This window comes from Marmota marmota, unplaced genomic scaffold (genome assembly GCF_001458135.2).
Source record: "Marmota marmota marmota unplaced genomic scaffold, marMar, whole genome shotgun sequence".
NCBI lineage: Eukaryota > Metazoa > Chordata > Mammalia > Rodentia > Sciuridae > Marmota > Marmota marmota.
Genome location: NW_025999880.1, coordinates 12,496,268 through 12,510,957, shown reverse-complemented (window position 1 = coordinate 12,510,957; position 14,690 = coordinate 12,496,268). Strand labels below are relative to the sequence as shown.

At 45.0% G+C, this 14,690-nt stretch overlaps 1 non-coding gene across 1 annotated transcript; it reads left to right on the top strand.

The window, feature by feature from the left end:
* The first annotated feature begins 4,332 nt into the window (after window positions 1–4,332).
* Trnaq-uug lies at window positions 4,333–4,404 on the top strand. Its single transcript has one exon. It is a non-coding gene; the product is annotated as a tRNA-Gln (tRNA).
* The last annotated feature ends 10,286 nt before the right edge of the window (window positions 4,405–14,690 follow it).

The following is a 14,690-nucleotide window of genomic DNA, read 5'->3' as shown; positions in this document are numbered from 1 at the left end:
CTTGTTATCTGCCCACTAGCAATTTGCCCACCGCCATGTTTGAAAGGCCCGGGGAGTTCTCAGGGAGACTCCCAACAATATCTCTGTTCCCTCTCATTACCATATCCCATAATTCAACAGTCCTTTTAAAATATTTATTCTTTAGTTGTAGTTGGACACAATACCTTTAGTTTATTGATTTATATGTGCTGCTGAGGGTGGAACCCAGGGCCCCGCGTGCCAGACAAGCGCTCTATCGCTGAGCCACAACCCTCGCCCCAAATTCAACAGTCTTGATAGACTTACTGTCCGTGTTCCAGATATTAGCAACAGTTTCAGGATCATTAACATTCCAAGAGGTCCCTAACCCTCCACCCTACCTCTTCCACTTAGCCCTATTTCTGTCTAATGGCCTTCATAGAGGATTCACGTTGACACACAGCTCTTTTATTATCATTTTTTTTGTATGTGTGTGTGGGGGTACCAGGGATTGAACTCAAGGGTACTCAACCACTGAGCCACATCCCCAGCCCTATTTTGTATTTTATTTAGAGACAGGGTCTCACTGAGTTGCTTAGTGTCTCAACGTTAGGCACTAATTCTAATTCTCTCGTCTTTAAATTTTGCCAAGAGATAATCAAGATTTTCATAATGTAACTGAGTAATCTGTATAATTGCATATGTCCCCTTGCTGTGCCTTTGTGCTTGCAAAGATCTCAGCTCTCTAGCCAAAGAGGCAGATATGCCTTTCTGCATTTTCTACTTTTACCATTATAAATGTTTCACCTTTATAATCTAAAAAGATAACATAATTTTTTAAAAGAATTTTTATTTATTTATTTATTTTGCACCAATGGAGCACAACTTTTCATTTCTCTGGTTGTACATGGCATAGAGTTACACCACTCGTGCATTCATATCCAAACGGGTAATAATGTCCATCTCATTCTACCATCTCCCCCCATACACACTCCCTCCCTCCCCAACATAATTATTTTTAAAAGATAAAGTGAAAACATTTAAGAAAATGAAATGTGGATTCATGCTTTGTTAAAAAAAAAAAAAAAAGAGTAAGCCAGGCTGTCCAGGAAGACTCAGAGCGTCCCTTTGTCACCAAGCACAAGGAGGCACTGTTGGCTTGTCTAGTTCAAACAGGGCTCTAAGAGGGAAATAGGGTGATTTGTAGTATATATCACCTAACCTGGGTGGTGAGGACATAGAGCAGGATAGGTTGAGAGTAAGTCAATAGGAATACTTTAACTATTCCAAAGTGGAATTTTATTGAGCAAGAAACTTGGTAGAATTTTGCTTTTTCCTTGGGTGGTGCTGGGAATTAACCCAGTACCTTGTGCATACAAGGCAAGCACTCTACAACTGCACTTCATCTCCAGCCCTTAACAGAATATTTTAAAAATTGCTAATCCCAGGAATATTCTGCCATCTCTAGGATGTCATACACTATGGATTTATGTTCAAGTAAACTAGCTATGCTAGGGAAAGAAGATTAGAGTTTGTTTTTATATTTTCTATGTTATTTAAAATTAATTAATGTGATGTAAAAGGTCTCTGAACCCCAAAACTGGAAGGCTTCTCCTTGCCCCCAGATTCCGGAATCCCTAAGGAGTGATTCAGTGACCAAGACTGGAAAGGCACCAGCCACATTCAAAGACCAATAAACCCTAGAGCCAGCCCCTAAGAATTCACAGCCCTGCAATGTGGAGAGGGAGGAAGGTTGGCAGGGACAGCCTTGTTGTTTACACAATTACCTATAACTCCAGTGAGTAAAGACAAAAATCTAAGGGAGGCGATCTTTTTATGCTACCTGGAGAATGCACGATGGGGAATCTGTGATTATCTCACTTGAGCTGGGAAGATTTTTTTTCAAGCTGAGAAAGAAGGTGGGGGGAAGGCAAAGGAAGAACTAGGGCAAGTGAGTAGGTAAAAAAGTGAGCATGGGGGCGTCTTTAAATATGATAAATATGTCTTATACATTGTCAAAGGATATAATCCTGGCTCTTTAGGATTTCTTTTTTTTAATTTGTTCTTTTTAGTTATACATGACAGTAGAATCTATTTTGATATATTTTACAAACACGAAATATATCTTATTCTAATTAGGATCCAGTTCTGTGGATGTACACGATGTTGAGATTCACTGTGGTATATTCATACATGTACATGGGAAAGTTATGTCAGATTCATTGCATTGTCTTTTATATCCCTATCCCCCACTCTTCCCTTCATTCTCCTTTATCTAATCCATTCATTTTCTATTCTTCCCCCACCCCAGGATTTCTACAGTAGCTTCTGAGAAATTAATGGTAATGCACTCTCACTTGTACTCACAGAGGCTTTGTAAGAAAGAAATAAACCATCAGGAGAGCTGAGCTTCAGAGAAGGTAGACATTCCCCGCTAGTCTTTTTTTTTTAATATTTATTTTTTAGTTGGAGTTGGACACAATATTTTATTTATTCTTATTTTATTTATTCTTATGTTGTCCTGAGGATTGAACCCAGGGCTTTGCACATGCTAGGTGAGTGCTCCACCTCTGAGCCACAACCCCAGCCCTCAACCCCGGTCTTAATAGAATACTCCTTGCTATAGATTTTTTTTTTGGGGGGGGTGGTGGTGGTGGATGTTCCTCTAAAGGAAAAATCCTTAATGTTTATTTTGATAGTATATAAGTTATAAGAATGTTTTCAATCATACAACATAAAGACCCTCATAAATTTACTCCCCAGAGATAACTATCGTCAACAGAGCTTTTCAGATTTGGGCTAACTGGGTTCTTGACTAAAGGTCATAATAAAGAATTATGCAGAAAAGGGATTTATTAGAAAGATATCAGATCACTCATAACCATCAGAGGAAGACTGAAAAAACAAATTCAGGAAAATGGGCAAGAATTCAGGGGACCCAGGCAGCCAGGAACCTCCCAGCTAAGGTCAGGATACTGGGCAGTCTCCTAAGAATGCCAACTTGTTACCAGTGGACTTGGCATGGCTGCTCACACTGCCCTGTGGACGTTGGGTGCACAGCCATCTTCACCAGCAGAACAAGTTCTAAAATACCCCTACTTCTAGGCATCAGGATTACAAATCCGGGTGGCTCACACTAAGGACATGCACTTCTGCTCTGAGTGCCAGAAGCCCAGAGAGTGAGTATATCTACCTTGGGGCATAGCCCTGCTGTCACCTAGACCCACACAAAGTCAGATTCTTCCAGAAAGTGAGTCAGATGTCATACAGCAAAATAAATGGCAGGTTTTCGTTACACATGTGTATAGCCTTTCTGTTTCTACATAAGTGGGATTTTATTATATATGCTAATCGGTAAATAGATTTTTTGTTTTGTCTGGTTTGTTTAGGCACGTATGTCTTTCATGTCAATACAATAAAATATTCCCTAAAATTCACACAGTGTTTATTGCATATATATTTTCATTATTTACCAATTGACACTACACTATAATGAACACCATAGTTGAGAAGATCCTTGAACGTATATCTTGGCACTAGTCTTACTATGCCAATAGGATCAAGTCCAAAGGTGAAATTGTTGAGTCAAATGGCACACGAAATTCTATCCGCTGCCAGACTGATCTGCAGAAACGTGTTACATCTCAGTCAACTTAAAGGAGAGGCCAGAGGGGGGAGTGTCTTCTTCAACTGATCTTGTCGTAGCCTAAGCGATTAAAGCCAGGTCGCCCAACAGGTGAGCATTTTGGGGGGCGGGGGGGCCGGGCAAGAGTTCCTCTGAGCGACTCTGAAAGCGCAAGCAAAAGTGGAGAAGGCGCATAAATGCAAATCTTGTTAACTTTATCCTGGCGTCGCGCTACTAGCCCAGGAGCCAGAAGCCGGGGCGCACTACTCAAGTCTCCGCTTGTCCATCGCAGGTGCTTCTGGGGTTTGAACCGCTGTCCCACTAACGTGCCAGTCCGCTTCCCTCCTCGCTGGGCCAAAACGTCCCGCGCACAGAGCTCGCAATGTAAATAAATAAATAAATGAATAAATAAACTAGTACGAAGACCAAACTGCGTGTGCCGCTCCTTCGGCCAGGGACTTTCTCCTGACCCAGTCCGACCCAGCGCCGCCGCCAACTCACGGCCTCCGGACTCTTGGGACGCAGGGCCTGATCCCTGAAGGAATGCAGGAAGAGCAGCGGGAAAAGATGACACTCCCGGATCAGGAACGCCTGGAACTCGAGGGACGTGGAAGGTTTCCCTGCTGCGCTTCTGTTCGCCAGTCTGGCCCGGGCGCAGCACCTAGCCGCCTAGGCGGTGGCACTTTGGAAAAGCCGCCTAGCAGGCCACGTGGCTTGAGAAGACTCCCGGCCGCCTAAAGCAGCCAGCAGGTCCCATGGTGTAATGGTTAGCACTCTGGACTTTGAATCCAGCGATCCGAGTTCAAATCTCGGTGGGACCTCAGTAAACCTTTTGGTCTTTAACAGTTTCTGTTTTGGGGACCGCAGGCAGCAGCGACTACCTCGGGCTTTGCCCTGCTCTCCCAGACTTGGTGGACCTCTGTTTAGGGTCACACCCCGCCCCCTCAACACACTTTCATTTCAGGGCCATCATTGGTGTTACAGTGCGCAGGCGCGAGAATCGGGCTTGAAAAATAAACGGGTTGATCGGAGACTGAACGTGACTTTGCCCTGGAGGGGAATTGCCGAAAGAACCCGAAAGATCCCGAAGCTGCAGCTCCGGGCGGGGCCTTGCAGCAATCAGCGCGCCTAAAGGCCCTCTCTTCCGCGAGAGCCGCCGGACTCCTCCTCCTATTGGCTACTGTGCAAGTTCTATACGCGAGTGCTCTGTGAGCCGCCAATCAAGTGGCCGGATAGAGCCAGAGGCGGGGAAACGGCGCTTGCGGGACTCCAATTGGTCACAAGCAATAACCAGGCTCTGGTTCCACAAAGCTGTGTGTACCGTGGTGTGGGGAGACAGTGTTCACCTAGTTTGACCCTGCTCAGCCTGCGAGGTTGTCTGTGTCGTTCAGTTGTAACGCAGGTCCGTAGGGAATGAGCTTGCCCCGTCTTACCCCGTCAGGATGTCCCTGGTGGCCGGTCTCACATCCATGGGATGTTTCTCCCTAGCGGAGGACGGGAATCTCTAAAGGATTCCCAGCAGGGTCCGGCACACCTGTAGGCCCATCTGTTCGGGAGCGGAATTGAGGATGCGCACATGGCGCATGTAATTTGCGGGAAAGAGCGTACCTCTAGGTCAGTGTGAAAGAGATGTAATGGAGTATTGTCTTCTTTGGATTAGTAACTGGGTTTTGAAAAGTGTTCGTCCCTGCGGGATAAGTGACAAGGGAGCTGGTTGACGCATTTATGATCTCCCTCCAGGGTGATTGGCACTGTGGTTATATGTTCCCACCCCTTGGGAGGATGCCATGGAAACAGAGGATCCTTGGTCTCCCATCTCTCCCCTGAGCACCCCTCCTCCCCGCCCGACCCACACACTCCTTAAACGTTTGAATGGATCTGCGTGTATGAGCCATCCCAGCTTAAGAAATATCTAAGCATGATTGGTGGGTGGATTTGTTGTGCCAGAGAGTATATCAACTGTATACCATAGGAATTAAGATAGTGTGATATTCGTGTAACATAGACAGACATACCAATGGAACAGAATAGAAGAGAATCAAGATACAGCCCCGCCTAGTTGGACAATTGATTTATTTAAAAGGTGGCACAACAGAGAAATGGGGGAAAGGACCTGGTTTTAAATAGATGGTTCTAGGACAATTGTGCCCATATGAAATCAGATTCCTCCATAACTTGTACTAAACACAGCAATAAATCCCAGAAAAGTATAGATTTCAATTCCAAGAAAAAGCAAAAAGCTTTTGAAAGACAAGGTGTGTGAATATCTTTATGATCTCAGGGTAAAAAAAGGCTTTGTAAAAGATACCGAAGGTTCTGAAGGCTTTCTAAACTTCATCATATTAGAGTGATACTCTATGTTCTTATCAAAAGAAAGTGAAAAAAGCTGGGGATGGACGTTGGTGGTAGAGCATGCAAGCTACCGGAAGCCTGGACTCAACCCCCAGTGCATGTATATATACACACACACAAAATTGAAAAGATAAAACACAGAATAGGGAAAGATATTTTTAATGCATAACTTATAAAGAAGTCCTTAAAATGAATAAGAAAAAAGATCTACAGAAAAATAGTAAAACTAAGAGAAAAGTAACAAAAGGTTTGAATGGGCTTCACTGTTAGAAACCCCAAATAACCAAAATACATATTAAAAGATGCAGGGCTAGGAATATAGCTCAGTTGGTAGAGTGCTTGCCTCACATGCACAAGGCCCTGGGTCCAATCCTCAACACCACACACACACACACACACACACACACACAAAATGCAAAAGATCATTCATCAACACAAAAATGCAAATTAAAAGTTCAATCAGATACCACTACACACTCACCAGGTTACAACCTGAAGGTTATCAAGAACATGGAATAATTTGAATCCTCACAAGAGTATATTGGTGAGAAACACTTCAACATTTACTACTAAAGTTGGAGATGCCCATACCCTATGTCCTAGAATTTCATTCCAGTCCAAATACAGAAATATGTGTACATGTCCACCTAGAGGCATGTTTAAGAATGTTATTGGCAAGATAAAAACCAAAAATTAGAAAAGAATTTAAATGTCCTTAAGTAGCAGAATGCCTATGCATAAATTGATATTATATAACAACAAAAACAAATGAACAACTACATGCAATAAAATAGATGAATCTTGGTTTGGAGTGGAAGTTTGAGGGGCAAATAGGAAGAATTTTCTAACAATTCAAGTTGTCCATCAACACATCAGTCTTGAGAAATACTGGGTTTCTAGTGATTGGAAATCTTCCGGGGAGGCTCAAAGAAACACTTTGTCAGTGTGCCTGTAGGAAAATTTCTGTTCTCAGGTGGAAATTGGGCTCCATAAAAGATATGGATATGTTGCCTTCTTGCTAAGTTCCTTTCTGTTGTGACTTCTCACCCCCAGCTCAGGGCTTTCCTCAACATGAGCTTTTTCATCATTTCTTTCTCCCAGGACTTTCACCATTTTGTTTGTTTGTTCATTTGCACCAAAACCCTCAATAAGATCATCTATTTCATCTCACAAGCCTGTACACACGTATATACACACAGACAAAACAGAAATAAAAGTTTAAGAAAATAATATATGCCCTTACACATGTAATATTATATATATCATAGATCTCACAATTTACCAAATTGATTTTATAGCTCACAGTTTGCAAAACATTTGGGAGCTCACTCTCATCCCCACTGTTCTCTTCCTCCTAGCTCCAGATTATCTGAAGCTCTCATCTCCTTTTTCTATCCCCAATAGCTGAGAGGAGAACACACCCCTCTCTCTCCTTCCCTCCCTCCTTCCTTCCTTCTCCCTCTCCCACTACCTTTCCCTCTCTCCCCTTTCTTTTCCTCTTTCCCTCAGACAGTCCCTTCCAAAGGAGCCCCTTCCAAAGGTTTTATTTTGGTTAGGAGCCCCAGGGGTTGACGTTTTCTAGAAAGTAGTACCTTAAAGTAAGTCGTCCCTGATCAGAGTCACCAGCAGAGGGCAGCACCTGACATCCAAGACCAACAGCCCAGCCAGGTCTGTGCCTAGTCTGGACTCTCCCTTCTGCTGGGTTCCCAGCGCTGTCCAGTTTTCATCTTCTTTGTTTACTCATTTGGACATGAGATAATGTATGTACAACGCTCACACTTCCTGGTGCACAGTGCCAGAGGGCAGGGTGAGTTACAGAATGCTGTTTCACGCCAGTTAGCCAAGCACCCACCAGGTTTGAGGAAATACAAAATAAAGCAAGACTTGATCCCTGCCCTCAAGGAACTTGAAATCTTTTTATTTGTTTATTTTTATTTCTTTTTTTTTTTTATGTGGTGCTGAGGATTGAACCCAGTGCCTCACACCTGGGAGACGAGTATTCTACCACTGACCCACAAGCCTAGCCCAAGGAACTTGAAATCTTGATCAAAAAGAAAGACTAACATACAGCGTACAACGGTAGGTTCAGGAGTATATGTGGGCACAAATGTAGGTGAAATCCAGCCAGGTGAGCTTTCAAAAAGGAAACCTCCACAAAATCTCAGAATAGCATATAAGTGTGCCATTTGTATAGCGAGTGTTTCTCTGGATGGCTTATGTTTGCACAAAACATCTCTGGAAGGTTACAGCAGAATCTGGAAATATCAGCTTCTCTAGGGATGAAACCAGAAGGAGAGAGAAGAGAAAGAGACTGTCTGTGGCACCCCCTCCAGACATTTTTTTTTAAACTGGAAATTGAACCCAGGGGTGCTTAACCACTGATCCATATCCCCAACCCTTTTTTATATTTTATTTAGAGACAGGGTCTCACTAAGTTGCTTAGGGCCTCACTAATTTGCTGAGGCTGGCTTTGAACTTGCAATCCTCCTGGTCTCAGTCTCTTGAGCCGCTGGGGTTACAGGTGTGCACCACTGTGTCTGGATACTGCATCCTTTTTGCACCTCTTGAATTTGGAACCATCTACCATTTGAGTTCCTCTATTCAGTCACAAAGTCTCAGGTATTCAGGGAGCCAGAGGAAGCTCACAGAGATGCTTAACTTAGCTGTGACCTACTATGTGAATTAGCCAGATAAAGAAAAGTCACAGGATTAAGGGTATTTAAGTCATGAATCTGCCAAGGAATTGAAAGGCGCTCCATGTTAATGAGTGGAGGCCAGGGGTTAGGGTGAGCAGGGGCCCCACTGGGTAGGGCCTGTATGTCCTTGGTCCCTAGGAGCCTTGACTTGATCTTATAGAGTGGAAAGTCAAGAAGGGAGCCACCAGGTGGAGAGCAGGCAGCAGCTGGCTGGGCCAGAGGGGCATTCTCAGGAGGCTCTGGAACCATGAGTGGGGTTGGGAGCTGGTCATGGATCTTTAAGGGCAAGGCAGAGGGAGCAAAATGATAACCAGGTAAATGTGTGAGAGCTTTAGAAGGTAGAATCAACAGGAATTAGTGTGGTTTGGAATTAGCATGATTAGGTGGGGGCAGGGGCCAGGAAGAGCCAAATCCTCGTGAGGCTCTTCATTGCTCTCTGCTCTCCTGGCCTCCTAGTTCCTAATTCCTCAGCCCTGCCGCTGTCGAGGATGAGTCATGCACCCCTTCCATTCCCTGGTCTGTGGAGAGTCAGAAATCAGAGGGGCCCATGGGGTATCTGCCTCCCCACTCCTCTCTCTCCCAGGAAACTGTCAGGAATGCTGGAGGAGCCCAGGAGCAGGGTCATTTTCATGCTGACCAGAAGTCCCCCTTATACCCAGCCCCTGGATAAGCATCCCGCCACCTCCATCCACCTGGGGTATCTATCTCCCCTACGTAGGACCAGACATATCATATAATATATTATATTATATAGTTATATACTTTATATAATATGTAAGGTCCTTATTCAAAAATTATTGAGAATTTCAAGACAGTGACAGTAGAACATTTTCCACCCCCCTCTAGCACAGGCCCCTCTAAGCATGGGGCCCTGTGTAACTCCACAGCTGGAATACACATGAGGTTGGTCTTGTCCCAGGCATCAAGCTCAGGTAGAGAATCGGGGAGGAGGGGCAGAGGGCAACAATGGACCTTCTTCAGGCCTGGTGTCATGGTGGGTTAATCATCCTCTGCCCACAGCACCAAGGTGCCACACAGACACAGTCCTGTCCCACGAACAAGAAATGTTACTTCCTAACATTTTACATCTCTCCCCTTCCAGCTTCCTAGGTGAGACTGCCTCATCGTGCATGAGCTGAGACCATTCTAACCACTCTGCTGTCCCTCTCCCCTCCTTGACACTGAGGATCTATCCTGGGAGTCCCCAGTGGGGTGTGGAAGGAAGGTAATAGGGAATTTGAAACTTGGCTCTGTATTATTTGACCAGGAGCTCCAGAGTTCAAGAGCATTCCTTCCTTTTTCCTCCTTCCTCCTGGCTTGACATCATTTTACTGACCAGGATCATCTAAATGTCAATTATTGGGTCTCTGCTTGGCTCACTCACACCTCCGGCCCTCCCATCTTGGTCCTCTTCATCTTCTTTCCTCCTCCACCCAGCCTCAGCCGCTGGGGTTCCTTCAAATTCTATTCTTGGCCCCTGTCACACACATAGCCCTCTTGAGCAATCTCGGATACTCTCACAATGCCAGCTACCACCTCTCAGTGATTCTCAACGGGGGCCCTAGGGGAGGGAGGAGAAGCCAAGGGAGGCACAGAGAATCACCTGGTGGGAATCGGGGATCGGGGTCCACTGGGTTTAATACCATTCACCCAGTCATCCAGGAAGAAATGATTAAGTTGGTAAAGGCGTCCTCTCTGTCTTCTATTCAATCTCAAGGAAGTGGCCCTGGGTTCCATCCCCAATGCCACCAAAAAAAAAAAAAAAAAAGTTCAAAATGTTACTTCCTGATGATCTCTTCAGTTGTCACCTCTCCATTTTTTTTAACTTTTTAAATCTGTTCTAATTAGTTATCACCTCTCCATTCTAACTCTACCTGCCCAATTCAGTTCCTGATCTGAGTGGCTGGATCATAATTCTTCCCATTTCTCTGGGAAACTGCTGTTCTCTAAGTTGCCCTAGCGGTCAGCAGAGAAAAGAATTGCATCCTGTCTGACTCCTGGGAAGCAGCTAAGGTTCTGGTTAGATGATCAAGGTCTTGGAGCATAATTGAAGGACAGAAGACAGGAGACCTGTGGAGAGCTATTGAGGCTGAACTCACTTTAAGGCGAGTCCAGAGACTGAAAGTATTTGTACTGGGGATGTTTCCCAGAAGAACCCAGCAGAGGAGGTTCTTCCTAACTCAGAGACCTGCTGACCACTGGGCTGGCTAGTTCTCATGAAACTAAACAGTTAGCGATGCACAAAAGGAGATTATTCATGGAAAGAACAGTATGGAATTTTCTTCTTTATGGCCACCCTGGCTCTACCACTACCTATTGAGCCAGCAATGGTGACAGCCATGAGCCCCTTTTACAGTACCAGACCTCAGGTCAACCAGCCAATTCCCTGGAAGGAACAGAGAATTGTCCTCATTGGAGTAGGCACTTATTCAAAAACTGGGTTTAACTGGGTACAGTGGCCCACCCCTGTAATCCCAGCAGCTTGGGTGGCTGAGGCAGGAGGATCATGAGTTCAAAGCCAGCCTCAGCAATTCAGCAAGGCCCTAAGCAACTTAGTGAGACCCTGTCTCAAAATAAAAAATAAGAAGTCCTGGGATGATGGGCTGGGGTTGTGGCTCAGTGGCAGAACACTTGCCTAGCACTTGTGAGGCAATGGGTTTGATCCTTAGCACCACATAAAAATAAATAAATAAATAAGAAAAAAAGGTATTATGTCCATCTACAGCTAAAAAATTTTTTTTTTAAATGGAGGGGGGGGGGCTGAGATATGGCTTAGTAGTTAAGTGCCCCTGAATTCAATCCCTGGTACCAAAAAAAAAAAAAAAAGAAAGAAAAGAAAAGAAAAGAAATTGGGTTTGCATTTTCTGTGTTATGTTCCTGCCAACACCAACATGTACAGATTTATGGAATGCCTTCTAAAGGCCATGGCATCTTGGGCCATGCTGTGTTTAGCCAAAAATCTCTTCCCAGCAAAAGAAGCAAAGCACTAGATGTAGTGTGAGTCCTGGGGGGGGAAAAATATGACATTAGTGAAGAAGCTGGGGAAGTATAAATAAAGTCTAGAGCTTAGTTAATAGCATTGGATTAGTGTTAATTTCTTAGTTTTAATGAAAGTGCCATGGTTATGTAAGAGGCTAACATCAGGGAAAACAGATGAAGGATATAGGGGAACTCTCCATGGTATCTCTGCAGCTCTTCTGTAAATCTAAAATTATTTCAAAATAAAATCACTGAATAAAAAAAAAGGAAGGAAAGGAAGAAAGAAAGCAGGTAATATTGAAAGCATCCACTAATCTCATCATGGGTCCAGTATCTGGAAGCAGGTGGCCTACAGAGTGATAGGATGGCCTGGTAAAGACCCAATGTGGCCGGGCACAGTGGTGCATGCCTGTAATCCCAGCAGCTTGGAGGCTGAGGCAGGAGGATTGGGAGTTCAAAGCCAGCCTCAGCAAAAACCAAAGTGCTAAGCAACTCAGTGAGACCCCGTCTCTAAAAAAATACAAAATAGGGCTGGGGATGTGGCTCAGTGGTCCAGTGCCCCTCAATCCTTGGTACCTGTTTCCCCCACAAAAAAGACCCAATGTGGTGCCACCAGCCCAGCTGGGAAACCCTGCTGTGCACAGATGAGGTGCTGTCTGAAAATCTGCTGGATGTGTTCTGAATTGAACCAGTGATGACACAGTGCTTGCTTGCTTTCCTTTCACACCTAAAAAATTTAAGATCTATGGGATCAAGGTAGGGATGGATGTCTTGGATGACAACAATGGCCCCCTCTTGCTGGGCATGATGGCACACGCCTTTAGTCCCAGCAAGTTCAAAGTCAGCAACTCAGCAAGGCCTTAGGTAACTAAGCAAGACCCTGTTTCAAAATAAAAAGGGCTGGGATGTTGGCTCAGTGGTTAAGTGCCCCTGGATCCTGGCACCCCCCCCCTTCTAAAAAAAATGGCCCACTCTTAGAATGGTCACTTCCATCCTCACCCTGCCTTGTGAGGTGTGGGCATGGCAGGAAGGAATGCTGCTGTCAGACACAGCATTGTGATTCCTTCAAATGGAGGCTGAGATCTCTACTTGGCATTTTGAGGCTCTTGATGTCAAATAAACAAACAAATAAAAAAAAGACAGGAAAGGAGTCAGAGTGTTGGGCTAGTGTCCTGTCTTGAGATTCAGGCTGTTACCATACCTCAGGGTGACCAGGAAAGGGATGCAGGAGCCAGAGATCATCTGGGCCACTTTGAGTGAAAGCAAGCTGAATAAACCACTTCTCTGTGCGGAGTCCCAGGAGGGCTCCAACCTCTCAGGAAGAAAGTTACAGTCACCTCTGGGACCAAGCACCCATTCGAGGAGGTTCTGCCTCAAGGAAGGAGAAGGGCCAGGCCAGGTAGCCAGAAAGACGCATAGCCACGTGGCCTATGACAACATGAGGCCGGCCCTATCTCTTTCTCCTTTCTTTTTTTTTTTTTTCAACCAAGAGATTTTATTGGGGGGATGCCAAAAGGGAAGAAAAGGAGAGGAAGAGAGCAACCTCTTTCTCCTTTCTTAATGGAACCATGTGGAGTATTTCCCTTTCCCATTTTCTGAGATAAGAATTATTGCAATAAATGTTGTTCTCAGTCCTCTTCTTTTCCTTCTCTTCAACTGGGTATATTGAGGCTGACTGAACTCACTCTGGGTTGCACAGTGGCGAGATGGAGCCAGGATGCTATCGTGAAGTGGAGATACGGGGTTCTGACCACAACCTCACCTGAACTTACCCTTACTCTGCCTTCAGGCTGTGGGGAAGGGAGGCTGAGACTGCAGCTGTACCTACGATCATGGTGTACATTTGGTTTGTTTTCAGACATTTGCTTTCAATCCTATTTAGTAAATTCTCCAAGCCAGGGGCTTGGATATCATCCTTGAAAACTCACCACTTGATAAGACATTGAGATCTGAAAACTTTATTTCCAACTCTTCAACCTACCACTCAACAACCTGCCACATGGCCACTGTCCTAATTCAGGCTTTCTCACCTCTCCCGGGATGGAATGGTCACCTCCTTAATTGCCTCTCTGCCCCCTCCCTCTTTCCCCCTTTCTATCATGTCAAGAGCAAATCTCCTTCTGATGCCACTAAGTCACTCCCAGCAGATAAGGATGTTGAGATCAGCAAGTGAGACCCCCCTCTGGTCACCTCCAGCCCCACCTCTCTAGCAGCATATCCTGAGAATCTGGGCCTCTCTTCTGATATTCCAACTCCAACCTGCTTGTTGTTTCCATTCAAACCACAATTATATTTTTTCTCCTAACGATGCCTGTGCTTATACTGCCCCTTCAGCCTGGAGTGCCATCTGGCCACTCATTTACAACCCCCCACCCCCATCACTTCCTTCTGGAGGCCTCTCCTGCCCTCCCTGCCAGAATCTAACGCACCCATTCAGCTGGATTAGGTAGCCCTCCTGGGGGCTGTGTCCTATTCCATGCACACGGTTCCCTGGGTGTCTGCTTGTCTGTAGTCCCTTCAGATAGTCAGTTTCACCCACCATGTGTCCCCAGCCCTTGGCATGATCCAGCCTCTTCTGATAGATGAAGCCTGTCCCTTGGTTGCTTAAATACTTTGCTCTGCTTCTCTTGTCCTTCAAATGAAGAAGAAAGTCTTGGCCAGATGTGGTGCTGCACTTCTGTGATTCCAGCTGCTCACAGGTGGCTGAGGCAGGAGGATCACAGGTTCAAAGCCAGCCTCAGCAACTTAGCAAGGCTATAAGCAACCTAGTAAGACCCTGTCTCAAAGTAAAAAATAAAAAGGTCTGGGGATGTGGCTCAGGAGTTTAAACACCCTTGAGTTCAATTCCTGGCACACAACACACACAAAAAAAAAAAAAAAAAAAAAAAAAAAGTTCTTAACTGAGTTCTCAGGAAGGCCCTTCAAGACTTGACCCTGATCTCCCTCTCCAGCCTCGTTCTGTAGTCCCTCCAGGGTCATCCATGCTGACCTTGTTCATTGCCCTGAGTGTCCATCTACTGTTGTTCCTGCACTGCCCTTGACTTTTCCCATTGTAGCATTTATTGATTTAATTGTAAATT